The sequence below is a fragment of the Tupaia chinensis genome, unplaced genomic scaffold, assembly GCF_000334495.1.
Source record: "Tupaia chinensis unplaced genomic scaffold, TupChi_1.0 Scaffold000023_1, whole genome shotgun sequence".
NCBI lineage: Eukaryota > Metazoa > Chordata > Mammalia > Scandentia > Tupaiidae > Tupaia > Tupaia belangeri.
The window spans coordinates 2,164,977-2,174,355 of record NW_006159453.1 but is presented as its reverse complement, the minus strand read 5'-3'; the positions used below and the strand labels follow the sequence as shown (position 1 = coordinate 2,174,355).

Genomic DNA, 9,379 nt, shown 5'->3' with positions numbered 1-9,379 from the left:
CACTCTACCCCCTTTCTCCTCCATTCCCCCCCACCCATCCCCAACTCTCTGGTGAGCATATACACTTTTTTTTTAACCAGAGGCGAAACATTTTTATTTTATGGTTGTGTTTAAAACTGCAAAGATGGTATTTTCTTCATATAAAAACATTAGTACAAATAGTTTTACTTTCTAGAAAGTGATTATATAGATGCATACTTTGATGCAAAATGCTCTCTATTGTATCTCCATAGTGAGGCTGCTTGGGAAAAGCCCACATTTCAACTGATTTCTACAACATGCTGTTCTAGCACTCTCTGTCTTTTGGTTCAAAGTACAGATTACTGTCATCAGTCTGTATTCCTGCTTTGCCCTTTCTCTGTGGTCTTTCTTCAAGACTCTTCAGGAACAGAGACATATCATCGTCATCATAGAAGGTAAACTCCAAGCCTTTACCAACAATTCCAATGGAAACAATCTTTGTAGTTAGGTCCTGCTCTGCAGGAACAGTCTCTCTTAGGGCACACAGACCAGTTCAACAAGTTCATTCAAATTACACTCCATAAACTCAGACATGTCTCTCCAAGTAAGTACGAGCTGACTGAGAACCGGAGCAGATGGACATAGCTCTGTGGTCAGAATAGTTAGCAGATGGACAAGTTTGGAAAATGCGAGGGCCCACTCGTCATGACCAGCAGTGAGCAGCCCAACACCACACAGTCTCTGTCCGTATCGTTGTGTTGGTATCTGGGTCTTGCTTCCAATTAGAGATGCAAACAGAGACAGGGGAAGTGGCCTACCAAATACAAGTCTGGAATCCCAACACTCCTGGAGCATAAAATGACCTAACAGTCTAGCATCCGCAGTCAGCCCCGCAGCTGAGATACCAATACGGTTGTCAACGTGGAGAACTTGTTTCCATGCGCTGCAAGCTCTGACTGCGCCCTCTTCAATGCCACCAGCACTGCATGGGTCTTTGGTTTCAGGCCAGCTGTGGTGGAACCTTGTTCCACAGCTTCTGTAGCATATTCAATTTGATGAACCCTCCCCGAGGGCTCCAAACAGTGACACCATTGTCACACTGGTTTCAAAACATGTTTCAGCACCCAGCTGGTTGCTGCCTCCTGTAAACCTGAGATTCAAGGAGCGCTGAAACTGGCACTCAGCGATCTACCCATGCAAATTTTTAAAAAAATGAGAGAGAGAATTTGAAAGGGTTGTTTTTGTTTATTCATGATAGAGTGCATGCCCAGGCATATAAGAACGAGAGGGCAAGAGGAGCACCTCCACAGGGTCTGGTCTCAGTGTAACTCCCTTCTTCTCATCTTCCAGTCCATCTTAGATTCCCACACATACACCCAGCATGTTTCACGCTGACCAGGTTGGGGATTTGAACCGCAGTAGCTATATGGGATCTAGCCTCTCTTGGGCAGCACATGACCACTGCACACTGAGTCAACCCAGTGAGAGAATTTTCAGTGATAATAAAAATAATAATGATGGCAATAATAATAACCACTTAGAGTACCTACTATGTCTCAAGCACTGTCCTGAATACTTTAGATATAGTGACTCATTTAATTCTCTTCACAACTCTTTGAGGTAAGAAGTGTTAAAAAAAAGAAAAATAGGAGGCGTTCTGGACTAAATTCTGATCCTAGGCCCCAGTAGGCCAGACTAGATATTAAAATGGAGTCACAAGAAATAAGAAAGAATTAACAGTCTACTTTCCCTAAAGATGAGGATAATGAACTCTGTTTAATCCTTACACAAAAGAAGTCATCTGATATTAACTAACCTGTTATTTTCCTATTATTTTGTTTTCCTTTCCCTTATAAGGAAATTAACTTTGAAACGATCCATACCTTTTTGGTTTTTGTTTGTTTGTTTTTAAATTTTGTGCTGGGAATGATCACACTGTAATACCTTCTCCTCCATGTCTCTCTCCTTTTGAGATTTTGGGCACACAAGCATACACATCTAGCATATTTTGCAGGCTGGTGGGGTCTGGGACTCAAATTGCACTGTAAGTCATGTGTGGTCCAGTTGCTTTAATCACCATGCCAGTGACTGGCTCAACCAACTTCCTCTGCTCAGTTCATTCAATGCTTATTCTTGTCTGTCTTATTTTATTTCCTTTTTATTAATTTATTTTATACATTCACTCACTGTACATCATTACAGCTTGTAAAATGAATTTATCCAACATGAATACACTTCATACCTATTCAGTTGAAGATATCATACATGCTATCATCGACAGATAATCTTCCATTTGTGTCTCTATGGCTTGCCTATTTTTCTACTTGATTCCTTTCCTTTCACTTCCCCTTCTCTTACCCTCTCCTCATACTGTCTCCAGTATTCATAACCATTTTCCATGCTTCCATATCCTCTAATCTTTTAGTTTTCACCAAAGAGTGCAGATGGTTGTTGTATATTAAGTGGGACATACAATGTCTCTCATAGCCTGGCTTGCTTCGTTCAACAGTAAATCTTCCATATTTGCATCCACTTTCTATCAAAAGCCAGGGTCTTGTTTTTTTCTTTGTTTGTTTTCATTTTGTTTTCAATGGCTGAGTAGTATTCCACAGCATATATGTGCTACACTTTTTCAATCTGTTCGTGGACATTTGGATTGGTTCCATGTCTTATCAATTGTGAATAATGCCTCAATAAACAGATGGGCAAACACTTTTCTGACTGAACGTTTGCCTGTCTATTGGGTAGATACCCAGGAGTAGAATCGCTGGATCGTATGGTAGTTCTATTTGTAGATCTTTGAGGAACCTTCATATCGTTCTCCACAGTGGTGGTACTAATTTACATTCCCAACAACAGTGTAGAAGAGTTCTCTTTTCACCACGGCCTAGCCAGCACTTATTATTATTTTTTATAATCTTAGCCATTCTGATTGGGGTTAGATGGTATCTCATTGTGGTTTTTATTTGAATCTCCCTTATGATGAGGGATATTGAGCATTTTTTTCATGTGCTTTTTCACTGTTTGTATGTCTTAGAGAATTGTTTGTTCAGCTAATTTCCCCATCTTTTGATTGGGTTGATCATCTTTATTTTTGGATAAGCCACTTGAGTTCCCTGTGTATTTTGATTATCAGGCCCTTATAAGAGGCATAGTTAACAAAAATATTCTCCCATTTCAAGGGTTGTTGAGTCACACCAATTACTTTGTCTTTTGCTGGGCAGAAACTTTTTAATCTGATGTAACCCCACTTATCTATTCTTGGGATTATTGCCTGTGTTTTGGGGGTCTCATTTAAGAAGTCTTTGCCTACCCTGTTGTTTCCCAGAGTTTCCCCAAATCCTTATTTTATTATGCAGGGGTCTTTAATCCCTGGGCGGGGGCCAGTACTGGTCCATGGCCTGTTAGGAACTGAGTTGCACAGCAGGAGGTCAGTGGCCGTCAAGTGAGCAAAGTTTCATCTGTATTTACAACCGTTCTGCATCCCCACAATTCTAATATGGCTTTCTAGTTGCAGGAGAACAAGCTCAGAGCTCCCACTGATTCTACCTCATGGTTAGTTGTGTGATTGATTATTCATCATATATTACAATCTAATAGTATTATAGTAGAAATAATGTGCACAGTAAATATAATGCACTTGCATCATCCCTGAAACACCCCACCACCACCACCATGCTGGTCCATGGAAACATTGTCTTCTATGAACCTGATCCCTGCTGCCAAAAAGTTTGGGGACTGATGCTCTTATGGAATGAACTATTGCCTAATTCTAGAAATGCAAATGAAGGCACTGAGATTTTTAAACTAAATTATTGTAATTTTGTCATTTGATAGAAGTAATATGATTTTACATATGGAGAAACTGAATCACAGAGAAGTGATTTAATCAAGATCAGACAGTAAGTGGTAGCACTGAGACTTGTACACTAAGTCTGGCTCCACTGTCCATGTTCTGTAATTTTTTTTTCTTTTTTTGAAGAGGTTTTTGCTATAGGGTGCAGGCGCTCGCTGGACAGAGAGAGACAGAGAGACAGAAAGTGAGAAATCACCCCCAGGGGGGGATGGTCACGCCGCAATCCCTTTCTCCTCCATTCTCCTCTTGGGATCTTGGGCACGCACGTACACGTGCCCAGCGTGAGTTTAAACTACCAGGTCCGAGCCTTGAACTGCTGTCGACTACATGGGAGTCCAGCGATATAGCCATTACCCTAACTGCTGGTCCTGGCACTGTCCATGTTCTTACCAGCAACACTGCATTGTCTTTGATTACATCACAACTTCGTATCTTAGTTTTTAAATGTGGATCAAAATTTGGCTATAATTGCTTTTGAAAATCACATTGTCTTTTTTTCTGATTATAAACTATATATAGTTACTGTAGAAAATTTGGGAAAAAAATCACAAAGAAGACAATTAAAACCACCCATACTCTTGCCACATTGAAATAACTCCTTTTTTTTCCAATTTGCCATAAGGTGCACGTGCTACCAGAGAGAGAGAGAGAGAGAGAGAGAGAGAGAGAGAGAGAGAGAGGGAAAATGAGCAAGCATCCTTCAGGGCAAATAGCCATGCCTCAATCTCTTCTCCTCCATTTTCCTCTCAGGATTTGGGGCACGCACGTACACATACTCAAAGTGTTTTTCAATCCACTGGGTCTGAGGCTTGAATTGCAGTAGCTATGTGAGATACAGCCACCGAAACCACCATGCCATGGGCCAGCCCCGTAACTAGCTATTACTAACATGTTAACGTCTTTCCTTCCAGATCTTTTTCTATGCATAAATATGTGTTTGTTCTTGAAATTATCTACATACTATTTTGTAAATGACTTTTTCCTCTGGAAAACATACAGAGAAAAAAAGAAGTTTAGGGCAGTTTATGAATTTGAGTTCCCTTAAAATTCCCAAGAGGCCTGAGGCTGAGGCCTTTGTTAAGCCTATGCCCATGTCCAGAGTTAACTGCTTAAAAGCAAACCGATGTGGAAAATGGTTACAGATTTACATGTGACCCATCCTTTCTTCATTGTTATGTTCTAGGAAATCATGAAATAAGAAATAACATATAGCTAATTAGTTGTCTATGTTATTTATTTATTATTTATTTATTTTTATTGATAGAGGGTGTATGAGCCTTCCAAGTGGATATATATGGAGAGAAGCCCCCCACCCCACCCCATGTGACCTGGTGATGCTGTAATCCTTTTCCCTCTATTTCTCCCTTCCATCAGAATTCTGGTATGCATGCCCACACACCTGGTTTGTTTTTCAAGCCACCAGGGCCAGGATTCCAATTATAGTTGGTCACGTGTCATCTGGCTCCATACACAGTGCTTACCCACTGCACTACTAGGCCTAGCCCATCTATGTTATCTAAAAACGGATCAATAGAGTGTCCAACAAGTGGCATAGTGGTTAGGCACTGAGCTCCCATATGGCTGATTGCAGTTCAAGTCCCAGACCTGGTGGCTTGAAAATCACTCCAGGCACATGTGCATGTGTGCCCAATATCCCAAGAGGAGAATGGAAAAGAGATAGTGGCATGGCCATCCACCTTGGAAGGTGATGTCTCTCTTTTTCTCTCTTTATCTCTCTCCCTGACAAGAACATGTGTCCTATGACAAAAGCCTTTAAAAAAAGAGAAAAAGATAAAATAAAAATAAGTAAATAAAAAAATATACCAATGTAAATTCTTGACAAACAACTTGTAGCCTCCTTTCTCTTGTTCTATATAAATCAACTTTCTTGGCAGCCATTTTAGTGTACACTTTAGAGGCAACTAGAATCTGTGGTACCTGAGTGTCATCCTCAAGCCTTGGCTCAAATAAGTTGCTTTCATTTCACTTACTATGAATTAAACTTTTTTTTTTTTTTTTTTTTTTGAGGGAAGAAAGAGGTGTATGAGGATTGGATGGGAAAACAGTGTAAAGATTCCATACAATGTCTGGTATGTAGCAAGTGCTTTACCAATTTTTCTTAGCTCTAACTGTCCTTTTACTGTTATTATTGAAGATCTGTCCATCTGAAGCCATCCTTCAGTAATTCTAAACCTCTCTGTCATCTACACTGAAAATGATCCTACTCACCTCTTTCCAGTAGATTCATCGAGGCAACTGTGTGATCTATTATCACTTTAGTGGTACACACTGTTAAGGAAATAGGAAACCCTGTTAGATAAAAATACAGAGTTCAGGAGTTGGCCTTCCAAATGGTAGTGAACAGTTGATTAATCTTGAAATTTAGAATGGACAAAACACAATTGCTTAAGTTTACTCCGGACAAAAAGATTTCCTTGGCAAAGGAAAAATTCTGTCCCCTGCCTCATGTTCCTCTGAGTTCCATTTACGTTTTGAAACTCTAAACCCTCCAGTTACTCTCCTACAAATTACAAGTAACCCACACAATCACCCTGTCACTGATTCTAAGCAGGGAGAAACACAAAACATTTCATTCCCATCAGGGTATTTCCAATCTCGTTCTTGGTCAGGAGCTTCATGAGAATCATGTATTCAAAGCAAAGAGGCACCAGAGCCAATGTGGAAATGGATATTCCACCCTTTCTCCTCCCTCCCTGCAAAACAATGTTAGTAGCCTGTTCGCCCTCTTTTATTTTCATTCCTTGAAAGTGGTACAGCACTAATCTTTTTCTTGACTGTAACTCGTGTTATTTAAACAGCAAACTGTAGCAGATTACTACCCTAGCTTAAATGGAGATTAACAAGGTGCTAGTGGAGGAATGCAAAAAACATAGCATGAAATCACAAAGGGCCTCAAATTAGCTTAAACTCCCCTCAGCTCTTTATCCCCTTTTTAAGAAATGCTGCAAGTTATTAGAAAATGAAGGTGGCCTTAGAACACAATTGTGTGTTCATAACTCCTGTACACACAATTGGGCAGGAAATATGGCTTTGGGGTGGTGGCGGGTGGGTAATCAAATTTAGAGGTAACTGAAGAAACAGCACAATCCGACAGGTGGAGGATCAAACTGGATTTTCTGTCCTCTCATCAGTGAGCTGACTTGCCATTTCTTGGTGCCTTTTTTTGTAAAATGAATCATACTAGTAGGTCATCACTAAAGTCCTGTACAAGGTTCTATGGAATATTTTTTGAAACATGTTTTTGTACATCTATTAGATTCATTGAGATATCTGGCAAATGTATTTATTAATAATATGGGATGGAATGGGCAAAGAACATAAACTGAAAAAAATACAAATAATTTCATAGGTCGGCTTTACTAATATTCATAATTTGCATGAGAGAGAGGAAGTGCCCCCGCCCCCCACAAGGCCTGGTCATGCCAGAACTCTTTTTCCTCCAATTCTCCATCCCATCAGAACCCTAGGCACATGTGTGCACACCAGCATGGAGCCGACAGGCAGGGATTCTAACTGTTTGGCCACCTGAGACCCGGCTTCCTCTGCACAGTGCCTAACTGCTGTGCCTCGGGCAGCCCAGTTTTCCACTTATCCAAATAATAAATCTTTTTCAAAAACAGTTCACACAAAAGAGGTTTAGTAATAGTCATGTGGAGAGTTGAAATAATCCCGACTGTTTGGAAGGTCATGGCGATACAGCTAACTCTCTGTCAACCTGAAAAGAAGGCTGAGACATAAAAAGTGAAATGAAAGTGGTTTATTTGAGCCAGGGCTTAGGAGATCAATCACCCCAAGGAGCAAAATTCTAGTGTCCCAGACATGTGCTCATCAAAATGGCAAACAATAAAGCTAGTTTATGTAACAAAAGAAAAAGGTCAGAAGAGAGGAGTTTACAGGTTGAGAGTTTACATTTGTTCATTCAAAATAATGCAGACAACTGATTGGATTATTTATTTTTTTTCTTTTGGTAGAGGTTTTTGCTTTAGGGCATGTGTGCTCCCCAGAGAGAGAGAGAGAGACAGAGACAGAGACAGTGAGAAGGAAAGTGAGAAATCAGCCCTGGGAGGATGACCATACCATAATCCCTTCTCCTTCATTCTCTCCCTGGGACCTTGGGCATGTACACACACGCATTCGGTGTGATTTTCAAGTCACCAGGTCTGGGATTCAAACCGTGGTCAGCCATGTGGGAGTCCAGCAATGTAACTGTGATGCCATCATCTAGCCCCTAGACCTTATTCTTTACGTCACAAACTCAAGAACACTGTGAAGAAGAAAGGGTGGGGTCTTGTAACAAAATCTATACTCTTTCTGCAGCATCACAGCTTGTTTTCAGTAAACTAAAACATGCCTTTTTGGACAATAACACTGACGGGTGTGTGAGTGCAATGAAAGCCTGTTTCATGTTTTACTGAGGCCTTCAAGATTTACATAGACCTCATATTTCATAGACTGCCCTGGACTGCTTTTCTTCTACATCTCTACGTCCAGCAGAGTCTAAGCTGCTGGGGATCCGATGTTCGCATACGCTCCTCCTGTTGTCTCTTGCGGTGGGCTCCATTGGTTTTGTCTGCCTGTTGTTTGGGCCTTTCCTAACATTGTCCCTGTTCCTCGGGCTGCCTCAGCCCTGACCACTTGTTTTTGGATGCTGGCCAACTCTGGGCCAATCCAGTGGAATTCAGTCCAAAAATTTCTGTCAGAATTATCAAGAGTGAGACTGCTCTCTGCTTGCTCTAAGGAAACACAGGCCAGGAGCTGGTGTGAGGAGTGGATGGTGTTCTGTGCTGGGCTGGGCCGGGTTAAGAAGCCTTGGTGAATGAGAGAAGGAGATGCTGGCCCGAGACAGTAGCAAGTGCAAAGTCCTTTAGGAAAAGAAACATGGGCTCAGGGCTTGGTGTGGATTCACAAGCCCCTTCAGGAAGGAGAGGCAAGCGTACACTGGGCACAGAGGTGGGGTGGAGGCAGAGTGTGCCGGAAAAGCATGGGGGAGGCTGCCATCTAGCTTTTCCACAGTCGATCTGAATCAGTCATATTTACTCTATGGCTTTCTATTTCCTGATAGTCCATGTCAGATAGTGTCAAAAAACAGAGTTAATTTTAATAACTTTCACATGACTTACATAAAGTTGGAAGCACTCATTGCATGTTCCATGGTGTTATCAATATGTTTTCAGACGTCTGGTTAAACACAACAGATTGAACACACGTGTTTATCCCAGATGTCTTGTGAAAATATTAATGAGTAGAGAGGGAAAAATAGGTATCAACTCACAAAGCCAAAGAATATGGGAGAAGAGGCAAGAGCAGATGGGAAATACCAGTATGGTTTTGGACTATGAAAGTCAGATGAAAGTGCTAGAGAGCTGTAAGCTCAGGTCCCTGTGAGACCAACCCCGAGACAGAGATCTGACGTTGTAAATCCACGGGCAGAGCTCGTGGGAGCTGCACCTGGAGAGGAAGGAAAGAAACAGGACCAGGCAGGGAGAAGAAGAACTGCAATGGAGTCATAGCACTTTCAGCTGGCCTTCGTCTTTCCCATGT

At 41.3% G+C, this 9,379-nt stretch overlaps 1 pseudogene; it reads right to left on the bottom strand.

Annotated features, from left to right (window-relative positions):
* Positions 1-286: 286 nt before the first annotated feature.
* Positions 287-1,075, bottom strand: LOC102473451 (proteasome subunit alpha type-1 pseudogene; annotated as a pseudogene).
* Between the last annotated feature and the right edge of the window lie 8,304 nt (positions 1,076-9,379).